We start from the raw sequence: 13,230 nt of genomic DNA, 5'->3' as shown, positions 1-13,230 counted from the left end.
CTCCTGATACTGGAGCTGCTGCAGTGCAGCTCCCTCTGCCTTCACGCCTCACTGGGGGGCAATCTCCAAGAACAGAGATGTAAATTAGGAAGAGCACATGGGAGAAAAGTAAGTTCTTAAGTCATGTCACTCGACCACAAAGCCTAGGATACTCTGATTAACTTGCTCTTTGCACTAAAGAAAATTAAAATGTTCTTCCTCACTCTCTACTACCCTCTGCTAGGCAGACAGCTCTCACTGCCCCAGACTGAAGGAGAGTTTGGAGAGGCCGTGTGTGTGTGTGTGTGTGTGTGTGTGTGTGTGTGTGTGTGTGTGTGACATGAGGGGCCTCTAATAATCCCTGCAATTTCATATTGTGAGTGTATGAAGAAAGAAAAATATGAAATCAAACTCCCATGCAGCAGCTAGAACTTGCAAGAATCTAGCCCAGCAGTCTAGATGGCAGTGGAATGGGTGAACGCTATGCTCATCCCCTCCCAAGACCAAACTGGAATTACAACTAAAATATAAAACAAGCAACCTGAATAACCCTCTGAAGACTAGCTGAAGAGAAGTCTTATAAAAAGGGTTTACAGAAGAAGCCATATCAAGACTGGTAGGAAGGGTAGAGACAGGAAAAGAACCGGCCCACTCCCATGGCAGGGCTGGGATTTGAGAGGGATACCTCATCTGCAAAGGTTCCCCCTGAGGAGCATGGGGTCTCAGCCCCACACCAGGCTCCCCAGCACAGAGCACCAGAGGCAGGAAGAGGCACCCATATAACATGTGACTGTGAAAATCAGCAAGGATTCTGTCTCCCAGGGAGAAACAAGAGTCCTCTTAAAGGACCAGGGCCATTAAAAAAAAAATGGCAATCTTACCTTTTGCGACAGCATGGATGAACTTGGTGAGTATTATGCTAAGCGAAATAAGCCAGTCAGAGAAAGGCAAATACCATATGATTCCACTTATATGTGGAATCTAATGAACAGAATAAACAAACAAAATAGAAACAGACTCATAGATACAGATTACAGAGTAAAAGCTGTCAGAGGGGTGTAGATTCGGAAAGTTGGGTGAAAAAGGTGAACACAAAAAGAAACCCTTATAAACAGACAACAATGAGGTGACTACCAGAGGGAAAGAGAGGTGAGGGGAGGTTGGAGAGGGTAAAGCAACATAAATGGTGATCAAAGGAGACTTGACTTGGAATGGTAAACACACAATATAGAGATGGAGTAATTATAGAATTGTACACTTGACACCATCATTTTATTAACCAATGTCACCCCAATAAATTCAATAATCTCTCTCTATATAAAAGGCTAATATGCAAAGTGTCTCCGTGGGAGTTCAACTGGGAGACTGGGAGTTTGATCACTCACTATGATGTGTGCTGACCACCAGGGGGCGATACAGAATGAAGGAAGGCCCTGGCGGGCAGCCAGAAGGCCCCAATTAGGACTGATTGCCGGCCAGGCCTAGGGACCCTACCCGTGCACAAATTTTGTGCACTGGGCCTCTAGTAATAAAAAAATAACCTAGCTTCAATGGCAAGGCCTTGCGACTGGAAGCTCTGAGAAATCAGTTAGGGTATTTTTGGGAAGGCAAAGAGAGAAACTGGACAACTTGCATGCTATCAAAGAAAGAAAATATGAGAAATGAGTATGCAGGTGGTTAATATGTGCTTCATGATTCTAGTTTAAAATACCAAATCCATTATGTATGGGGCACTGCAGGGAGTGCCAGGGAATATAGAGGTGATTGATATAAACATTTGCCGTCAGGAAGTTCACTGGCCAACAGGAGAGATAAACATATAGTCGGTCATTTCAATAGCGATCATTAGCCCCACAAGAGTGGTAAGGACTAAGTAACATTGTGGACCTGAAGGGGGAGGGTGCACCAGAGAAGGTGTCACATTCTACAACTGGATCTTAAAAAATGAATAAGAATTTCCCAGGCAGACACAAACACAAGGTTAACCTAGGCATGGGGGATATGTAAAGGGATAGAGGAATGAAGCCACAGAAAACCACTAAAGCTCATAATTATTGAGGTAAAATTAAGTGTATGAGAGGCTACTTTGAAATAATGGTGGAAGCCAGAAGTTTTGAATTTAGGGCCTGGCTCTGATATTTTATAAATGTGCAACACTGGGCAAGTTAGGCCCTTGATTTTTGTTTCCTTTTGTGCAGAGACAATAATGCCCGCACAAGATACAATGGAAGTACATACAGGGTACCCAACCCAAACTTGGAGAGTGGTTGCTACCTTTTGGTAAAGCAAAATGTGAGACTGAGATCTGAAGGATGAGGAAGCGGGAAGGATGTCCAGGCGGAGACAAGGCAAAGCTTAGAGGTGAAGAGCAAACATGGCCCTTTTGAAACACTGAAAGTTTAATATGGCTGCAGCATGAGGCGGTCATAGTGAAAACTGAGCCTGGAGTGGTAAGATCATGACATGAGTTGAGACCAGTTGATGAGCTAGTGATTAAGTACTGAAGATATGTTTTGTTTAAGTTTTGGTTGATTTTATTTTGCTTCGATATTTTATTATTATTATTATTATTATTATTAATTTCTATTATTATTTTGCAGTGTAAAAATTTCTATTTAGAATTAGCCAGCGGGACTCAGTTTAAATGATCTCAATTTTGTTGGCAACATCCAACTCATCATAGTCAGGAGCCAGTTGAACATAGGCTTTCTTCTCTCCATCAGGTCTGATCAGGGTGTTGACATTGGCCATGTCAATGTCATAGAGCTTTTTTATAGCCTGTTTGATCTGGTGCTTGTTGGCCCTGACATCCACAATGAATACAAGAGTATTATTGTCTTCTATCTTCTTCATGGCTGCCTTGGTAGTCGGGGGAACTTGATGAAGTTGTGGCCAAGCTTGTTTCTTCTGAAGGCGCTCTTCCCAGGATATTCAGGCTGCCTTGGGAGCTGCAGTGTCTTCTGCCATCGGAAGATGGGTAAGGTGAGGATCATTTTTTGTGTGTGGCTGTGGACACCTTTCAGCACTGTTTTCTTTGCCTTCAAAGCCTTTGCTTTGGCTTGGCTTTGGGAGAATCAGGGAAAGTTTGGGGACATGGAATTGTGGCCTCCAGGTGCATGTATCTCCTCAGAGTCCACGACTGGGTTGTCCCCTTCCTTCCACAATCCTCTTTAACTGGAGCCCAGCCCATGCTGTTGGGCCCACCTGTGCCCCAGCATGGCCGAAAAGTATTTTGCTTTGATTTTAACTGGGTCAGATGAGCCCCTTTTTATTTTTTTATTAAGTTTTATTGGGGGTGACATTGGCGAACATGAACATATAGGTTTCATGTGTGGATTTCTAAGTTACAAAATCTGCATATAGCACCATGTGCCCACCACCCAAAGTCAAATCTTCTCCTGTCACCTCATATTAGGACCCCTTTTCGCCCCACCCTCTTCCCTCTGGAAACCACCACACTGCTGTTTGTGTTCACAAGTTGCAGTTTTATATCCCACATATGAGTTAAATCATATGGTTCTTAGCTTTTACAATGGAATACTACTCAGCCATAAGAAAGGATGAAATAGCGTCATTTGCAACAACATGGATGGATCTTGAGAACATTATGCTAAGTGAAATAAGTCAGACAGAAAAGATTAGCCCTTTAGAAAGATGGATTATGCTGCAGGTTGGGGAATTAAATGGAGGAGAGTTAAGCTGGACTCCAACAACCTAATGAGAGACAACTTCAGTCAATGAGATGAGATCTGAAGGTGGGTGAACTAATGTAGTAGAAATCAAATACTCTGGTTTCTCTTCAGGTTGCAGAAATCTCTCATCTTTCCCCAAGGATCTTATTTATAGTTGCCATTACTCACTGTTCACTTATCACATGGCAAAGGTTTCTACTCCTTGGCTAAGTTTTTGTTCCTTGCTTTTACTTCCTTGAATCTAGATTTGTTTTTTAAAATTTGTTTCCAATATCTTTCAAATCAAAATGAAAAACTATCATGAACACTGTGGAACTACAAAGTATAATCAGAGATGGGTATGAGTGTCACACTTGTATTGACAACCAAGAGAAATACAGCATTTGTTGTAGCTTGCAAGTCTGGCTGATTGGCTTGGAAAAGTTGTTCCCATGGTCGTTAAATTTCAACAGCTACTGAGCAACTTTAACACAAGGCAACTTTTTCACACATCTACTCTTTAATCTACCTGACAAACTTACATGTTATATTTTTATTGCTTTATAGGGTGTATGACTTTATATAATAAATATAAATTTTCAAAACACTAGGTGCACCAGGGTTATATTTGTGCTAAAAGAACAGGGTCATCAAGGTTATACCAAATGGCTTCATGATGGATTACCCTAGACAGCATTTCCCAAAATCTTTATACAGTATGTCACAAGCAGGTCAAAGATCATGTTACTCTTCTCCAGGGCACTCTATCTTGAGATGTTCACTCTGACTCTGGGTTATATACCAGAAGAAGGCAAGAGCGTTTACAGAGGTTTAATAGTCACATGAAAAGTCCTAAGAATGCAGGCACCTAAACTGCAACTGCAATGTTGCCTAAGAACCTAGCAACATAGCATCAAATCAAAGGCAAGCTAAGATCTAAAATAACAGAATGGCAAATATTAAGGGAGGTGGGCCTCCTTGGTTTGGCAAAATGTAGAGAGTGCCTTCAATTTGCTCATTACCTACAGAAAGCAAAATAGTTATTTTTGCACAGGAGGAAATAGTGCTAACAATGTTTCTTTCCTTTCTAAGAGTTATTGTTATTTCTATGGACTACTATTTTTGCCATGAGGTAGCATGATCTCTCCCTTCTAACAATTCCATATGATTTAAAGTTCCTCTACATTAAACTTTGTGCTTTAATGTTATTTATAAATTAATTTTGAAATTAAAGTAAAAATATTGAGATTTATTCATCTCATCCATTTCAATAGAAAATGAATGAGATAGAAAAATGTAATATTTTAAATATATTTTGGCAAGCTATTTTTTTCTTTAAGCACCAGGTATATGTCAAGAATTTTATCTCCTTTTTGCATATAAAAATACTGAGACTTTGAGGTTAGGGAAGTTTATAAAGATTATGAATATGCTAACAATCGTGCAAAGATGAGAAGCAGAAATGTCTGCTATTTTGAACATAGTTCTATTAACAGATACTCTATTGTACATTATAATTAATTTTTTAAACTGTATGGGAGAACATATTTGGCAATGATGCATCTGATAAAGGTTTAATATCCAAAATATATAAGGAACTCATACAATTAACAAAAGGAAGACAAACAATCCTATTAAAAAATGGGTAAAGGACCTAAATAGACACTTCTCCAAAGAAGACATAAAGATGGTCAACAGACATATGAAAAAATGTTCAAAGCCACTGATCATCAGAGAGGTGCAAATTAAAACAAAAATGAGGTATCACCTCACACCTGTCAGAATGGCTACCATCAACAAATCAACAAATGACAAGTGCAGGCGAAGATGTGGCGAAACAGGAACCCTCGTACACTGCTGGTGGGAATGCAGACTAGTGCAGCCATCATGAAAAACAGTATGGAGTTCCCTTAAAAAATTAAAAATGGAACTCCCATTTGACCCAGTGAGCCCACTTCTAGGAATATATCCTAAAAAACCTAAAACACCAATCAGAAAGGACATATGCACCCTTATGTTCATAGCAGCACAATTTACAATAGCTAAGATTTGGAAACAGTCCAAGTGCCCATCAGTAGATGAGTGGATAAAAAAAGGCTGTGGTACATTATACCATGGACGACTATGCAGCAGTAAAAAAGAATCTCTTGCCCTTTGAGACAGCCTAGAGGGACCTGGAGAGTATTATCCTAAGCAAAATAAGCCAGCAGAGAAAGACAAGTATCACAGGATCGCACTCATACGTGGAATCTAAGTAACAAAATAAACTGATGAATGGAGTGGATCTAGAGACATGGAAGCTTGCAACAGAGTGCAGAATCTCAGAGGGAAGGTGGGGGAGGTTGGGTAGGTGAGAGGTAATCAACCAAAGACCTTGTATGCATATATGCATAACCCATGGGCACAGACAATAGGGTGCTGAAGGCCTTGGGCAGGGGGGTGGGGCAGCATGGGTTGGGGAAGGGGACATATGTAATACTTTCAAGAATAAAGAATTTAAAAAAAACCTAAATTCTAAAAAAATCAAACCTTAAATTTCTCCACATAATACTTCATATATATATATATATATATATATATATATATATATGTATATATATATATATACACATATATATGTATATATGTATATATATATACTGAATCTCAAATATTACTACTAAAATATTTTTAAAAATGCTTTATTCACTTCTCAGTGACACTCTATATAAAATGCTGTGTCAATCATCGTGTCAAAAAAGTGTTCTTTTATTTCAATCCAGGAGAAAATAAGCTTTTCTTCCTATATTTCTAAACAACCAGAATGGTAATTTGCATTACATTAATAAGAATGTGTTAAAAATCTTTAAATGTGTGTTTATTCTATTTTCCTATTATCAAAATGAAACATAACATTTGAAAAATTTTTAATTTCACTATCTTTATCATATTTTTTCATACCAAAATTCAAAACATTATTTTATAAAACTGTTGGTTTTGCCAATACAGAAGCAATCTTTGTGCTTTTAAATTATAAAAAGATTAAATTTCATTTCTAATTTATTTTATTTATTGATTTGAGAGAGAGATCAATTTGTTGTTCCACTTATTTATGCATCCATTGGTTATTTCTTGTATGTGCCCTAACTGAAGATCACATCCCCAATCTTGACATATCAGGATAATGCTCTAACCAACTGAGCTACTAGGCCAGGGCCTCTAATTTTCTTTTATTAAAATAAGTCTATAAAGTGATTCAAGTGTTTACATTTTATTCATGTATTATTAGACTTCACTTTGTTCTTTGAAAATGTGTAAGGAACCACCATGTTATATATCTGATTTATGGTATTTTATATTACAACTAGTGCCCCGGTGCATGGATTCATACACATTGAAAGGAAATTAATTAGAAGGTGGCCAGCAGGACTGGGCAATATGGGCCGAACATGCCCTAGAGCCAACCTCCCGTGGTCCCTCCCTGCCGGCCGCACCTGGGGCAGCACCATGGCTCACTCTGCAGAGTGAGCGGGGTCCCTCCAGCAGGTGGGGTCCCTTGGCCTGGCCTGCGGGGATCAGGATGAAACTGGCTCTCTGACATTCCCCGAGGGGTCCCAGATTGCGAGAGGGTGCAGGCCAGGCCAAGGGACCCCACTGGTGCATGAATCCATGCACCAGGCCTCTAGTATGCATATAAGATCTTTGGTTAATCTCTTCCTACCCTCTCCCCTCCCTGCTTTCCTCTGAGATTCTTCAGTCTGTTCCATGTTTCCATGCTCCTGCATTGAGCATCTTCCCCATGGGGGATAGTGCGCATCATAGCTACCAGTCAGATGGTCGAACGGTTGGCCGGTTGCTTAGGCCTTTATATATATAGGTAAGAACTTAAATGTGTATGGGCCTCCAAAAGTGAGAAATCTCACCTTCAAGTAATCATTAAGATAGTGATTCTAAAGAAGTTGGTTCCTCCAATCCTCTGCATTAAGGCCAATCAACCTCTCTTAAGTTTTACATCTGCTGTGAGTGAACCAAAAGAGCCTGCACTGACTAGACACTGTCAAGAAAAAGAAACTGTCTACATGGGGGTTGGGTGGCGGATACAGATATTGCAAAGCAGCCAGATGCACAGACCTGAAGTGATTACTCCATCTGCAATACCTGCTCTACCATCTGCTACACGTATGACCTGGAGCAAGTTACATAAACTTGCAAATATTTTGTGTCCTAACCCATTGGAGAGGTAATAATTGCACCTTCCTCTTAGGTATATTATGAAGATTCAATTAAATAACCCATGCACCACACTTGATATAGTGCTTTGCACAATTTATAATCAGGCCAAATACATATCTATCAATAAGTGAATCTAAAAATCAAGTAAATAAAAAATCTGATGAACAGAATAAACTGGTGAATATAATAGAATACCTTTCAGCATTTCATATAATACTGGTTTCGTGGTGATGAACTCCTTTAGCTTTTTCTTATCTCTGAAGCTCTTCATCTGACCTTCAATTCTGAATGATAGCTTTGCTGGGTAAAGTAATCTTGGTTGTAGGTTCTTGCTATTCATCACTTTGAATATTTCTTGCCACCCCCTTCTGGCCTGCATAGTTTCTGTTGAGAAATCAGCTGACTGTCGTATGGGTACTCCCTTGTAGGTAACTGACTGTTTTTCTCTTGCTGCTTTTAAGATTCTCTCTTTGTCTTTTGCTCTTGGCATTTTAATTATGATGTGTCTTGGGGTGGTCCTCTTTGGATTCCTTTTGTTTGGGGTTCTCTGCGCTTCCTGGACTTGTAAGTCTATTTCTTTCACCACGTAGGGGAAGTTTTCTGTCATTATTTCTTCAAATAGGTTTTCAATATCTTGCTCTCTCTCTTCTTCTGGCACCCCCGTAATTCGGATATTAGTATGCTTGAAGTTGTCCCAGAGGCTTCTTACACTATCTTCATATTTTGGGATTCTTTTTTCTTTTTGCTTTTCTGGTTGGGTGTTTTTTGCTTCTTGGTATTTCAAATCTTTGACTTGATTCTTGTGATCCTCTTGTCTGCTGTTGGATCTCTGTATAATATTCTTTATTCAGTCAGTGTATGCTTAATTTCTAATTGGTCCTTTTTCATATCCTCAAGGGTCTCACTAGATTTCTTGAGGGTCTCACTAAATTTATTGGCTGTTTCTAGAAAATTCTTGAAAAACCTTGTAAGTGTGGTTTTGAACTCTATATCCAGTAGTTTGCTTTCCTCCATTTCTGTCATTTGTGACCTGTTTCTTTGTCTCTGCATTTTCTATGCATCCCTGTGTTGGTAGAGTGGCTTTCTGTGATAGGTGTCCTATAGGGCCCAGTGGCTCAGCCTCCCCAATTACCTGAGGTGGACACTCTTGGTGCACCCCTTTGTGGGCTTTGTGCACAGTCTTGCTGTAGTTAAGCCTTGATTGTTGTAGGTATCACTGGGAGGAATTGACCTCCAGGCCAATTGGCTGTGAGAATCAGTTGTGTGTGCAGTGGGAGAACTTCTGTGCTGGAGACACCCTTATGGGGCAAGACTTGCTTCAGTGGGGCTTTGGTGCTCTCTGAGTCTGCCCCCTGAGTGTGTCCCTTATGGATCTGTTGTAATCTGGATGGTCCCACTCTGACCACTGGGTACACTGGCTCTTGGCTCTCTAAGGAGGTGCTAATTTAGCCTCTGCCTGAGACTACCCAGCAGGAGCTAAGGAGAGATCTGCCGATTCCTCTTCTTTGTTTGGGGTTTGGAGGTGCCCAGATGAGGCCCAGCTGTGAAGCAATGCAAGCTGCTGTGGGGCCTTGGGCCTTCTCTTGGATGTTCTGGGTCTCTCTGACCCAGCTGCAGTTTGTTAGGTAATTTTAGATAGCAAAGGGCCAGGCCTTTTATATGCAAAAGCCTCTGCACACAGCTTGGGTGGGGCAGGGTCTCAGGGGATCAACAGGGTGGAGCAAACAGCTATGGCTGATCCTCAGTCCTGCCCTAAGAGGCCCCAGGTCTCAATGTCCTGTGGTAATCGCTTCAAGCACATCTGAGAGAAAGCCACCCTCGAGTTCCGCCTGTTGCCAGACAGTCCAGTTTCTCCCCTTGTGAGTCTGGGTCCCCAGAGACTCACCCGGAACTGGAGTTCAGAGCAGTCAAGAGCTTGAGACTCCCTCCCAATTGAAAAAGACAACCCTGTCCTCAGTTGCCAACCCTTTCCACATGCTCCTCCATACCTCTGCACTTTACTTCTGCACCTCCCCTGAGTCTCAGTGTGCTTTCCTCTTTCCTTCTAGTTGTAGAATTTCCACTCAGCCAGCCTTCCTGTGGTTCTGGATGATGTCCGTTTTATCTTTTAGTTATATTTTTGAAGTGGTTGTGCAAGGCAGCAATTTCCGGTGTTTACCTATACCACCATCTTGGTTTTCCTCTCCACATTTCTTCTTATCACCTGAGGGCCAGCCCACAGAATCTCTGGCTTATTCTCAGCACCCAAGCTCTACCTTTTTTTTTTTTTAATATATTTTATTGATTTTTACAGAGAGGAAGGGAGAGAGATAGAGAGTTAGAAACATCGATGAGAGAGAAACATCGATCAGCTGCCTCCTGCACATCCCCCACTGGGGATATGCCCGCAACCCAGGTACATGCCCCTGACCGGAATCGAACCCGGGACCTTTCAGTCCGCAGGCTGACGCTCTATCCACTGAGCCAAACCGGTTTCGGCTCTATCTTTTTTTGAGGCATCAAGTTTTCTGAAACTAGGAAATGTAATCTACTAAAATTTCATAACTTAATGAACTTATTCCTACTTCTTTAGGTATTATCCTTTTAACCAGTAAACCAAATATTTGTGCAAGTGTACCCGATAAAAAATAAACTGTTATTAATAAACATGTTAATAAATATGTAGGTAAAAAATTATATGGAGATTTACACAAGGAAATCACAGAATTTCCTATTGCATTCATGTCAATTACGTAACATATGCCTTTTGAGTCTCTAATATATGCCAGGCATTGTACTTGGCATTGGAGATTGCCAAGTCTAATGAAATGGATGAAGCAGTTATCTCTGCCCTTCTACTGCCCTCCAATGTAAATGATAGAGGAAAGAGTACTATAATTAAATTCATTTATCATAAACAAATGATGAAAACAGTGAAAATGACAAAGGTGTCATTTATGTGTGCTTACTGCCAGAAAACAGGAAATAAAAACCCAATGGGTCTTCATGCACCAGTGTTTGTACTCATACAGCAAGGCTTAATAGAATTTTTTAATTTTAGAATAGAAGACATGTCAAATGCAATTTACATTTCTCAGCCAGTAATTATATTTTCTTACAAGTGGCTATTACATTTTTAGAGACAGACACAACAAATAATAAGAGGTTTTATTTGAGGGGAGAAACAAGCATGGTGGGTTGTGGGGGTTTTTTTAGATGAAAGGGGTATAATAAATTTATGAGACCTCACATACAGCTATAATATAATAAATTAGAAGGATTGATAGAATTGTGAGCTACAGTAACCTGCACTAGTAGAATGCCTATTTTATGGAGCTCGATAATACAGTTTATCATTGACTCCATGGGAATTCCCACAATATATTAGCTGTGGTGTAACAATAAAGCACACACAGTAAGGGGCATGTCCCTTTTGACACACATTCTCTTCCCACACTTATTTTACCAGGGAAACAACTCTGGTGCAGTTTAATTAAACTGCACTGCAATGAATTAGTCCAGGTCTTAGCCCTCTGACAGAGAGGGGCCTGGCAGTACCACAGGGGTTTGTCCCCTTATGACACCAGAGAGACTTCAGAAAACCCAGCGGGGAAAGTGTAGGGTCCCTCAGATGACAGTATCACTGGGCAAGTCTAGAGCTGTCAATCAGGCCACTTAAGGAAGCATTCATCCCTTTGGAGAAATTTTATATTCCCCCCATTTGTTGACTATCAGTCAGTCTTTTGGGGAACATCTAAATGTCTTAGGAAGGTTATGTTCTATTCTCCTAGTTGGGAACAAGTCCACTATTGCTCATTTTAAAGAAAATTAGCCTTGCTCTTTTAAAGCCCACTGTGCATTCATAATAAATTCATAGCCAGCTTTGGAAAGGCAAGCAGGAAAGTAATAACTGGAAATAAACTTAAGATGATGGTGAGTTCAAATAAGCTCTATTGGAAAAAAAGGTGAATAAAAACATTGTTGTTCAAAGTAAAAACGCTCCAACTAAACATGATCTAGAAAATCCAAGATGGAAATGTATTACAGAGGATATGTTATTTCCCCAGAGTTTCTGATCATCAGTAGAGTAAGATTATATTCCCCCAATGACACGAAAAACCTTGCATTATTGATGAATATTCTTAGTTTATCTGAATGCTGTTTATTAATTCATGAAGATGTTTTGGGATTGAAAAATAAAAATTTACAAAACAATTATATTTTTAATAACTGCTTCCAGCTGGATACATTGAATATTTAAGTAAACCAACACACAAAGACCTCAAAAGAATTTATTAGACAATGGCAATTAGATCTCTAATAACTTGGCTCCGCTGGAATTACTGAGCTCCATTTAGATGCCAGACATGGCACCTTAGTGATGGGTACACCATGTCGCCACCCTGCCTTCAGCGAGGGACCCTGAGAAATGACAGTCACATTAGGTGTCATGTAAAGCAGCTGACCTTGCACTCTGAGCACTTGATCTTTGCACTGCAAGTGACCATTTGTCATTGTTACCCAGAGATAGCACTCAGGTGACTCAATGTCACCACTGCCTTTTCAAAGAATAAGATAACTGTGAGTTCCTGCCAAGCCTAGCACAGAAGATGCAAATTTGCTTAGGAAAAAAAGGATGGGCAAATTAAAAGCAAGGAATCGAATATTTTACTCATAAGGAATATGCTTTCTAATCACTACAAAACTTATCTGGACTTGGACATTTTTTGATCAAACAAAAAGAAGATTTATGGTTGCCTAAGTGGGTCACAGAGAATAAAAGTATTTCTACCAGAGCAAACACATCAACATAGGATACCCACAGAGGCTCATTCACAAAAAGTAACACTGCTCTTTCCCTCTCAAGCAAGGATTCATTTTCTGCAAATTGGGGTTCACATCATAGAAAAATTCCCACTATCCTATTTTCACGCTTTGGGAATAATATTATCTCCTCTACTTGTGCCCAGGCACCTCAGAAGTTGCGCTACTTAGATAAGAGATGCGCTCCTCACATTTTGGAGTCTTTTTCACCTCAATTGATTCTGAAGTCTCTGTGTTGATTTCAAATAGTGGCTGTTGTGCATCAGCGATAATCACACACAGGCACTGTGCTAAGTGCTTTATATATTTTATATGTATTTCGCTTGAACTCTCACTTGAAGCATGGGAGTTTGGTATTATGATTGTCATTTTATTGATAAATAAACAGAAAGAATTTATGTTATTTGCCCCAAAGCAACAAATAGTAGCTAGCAGAGCTTGGAATCAAATTGAGTGATTTTAATGTTAAAATAGGTGCCATTAAATTCTTAACTACATTAACTCTCAAAATTAAAAGTTTAGAGATTTTTTTTTCTCGCTAATAAATATTTCCATACTATATTCT

The 13,230-nt window shown here is 39.9% G+C and overlaps 1 pseudogene across 1 annotated transcript in view; it reads left to right on the top strand.

Annotated features, from left to right (window-relative positions):
- Positions 1–2,952: 2,952 nt before the first annotated feature.
- Positions 2,953–13,230, top strand: part of LOC308533190 (ferritin light chain-like) — a 32,907-nt pseudogene continuing 22,629 nt past the window's right edge. Inside the window, exon 1 of the transcript in view lies at positions 2,953–2,961. The product of the transcript in view is annotated as a ferritin light chain-like (transcript). The remainder of the gene's footprint in view (positions 2,962–13,230) is intronic.

This window comes from Myotis nattereri (assembly GCF_964212035.1).
Source record: "Myotis nattereri genome assembly, chromosome: 1".
Lineage (NCBI taxonomy): Eukaryota > Metazoa > Chordata > Mammalia > Chiroptera > Vespertilionidae > Myotis > Myotis nattereri.
Note: the sequence above shows the minus strand (reverse complement) of the source record. Positions and strands in the feature narration are given on the sequence as shown.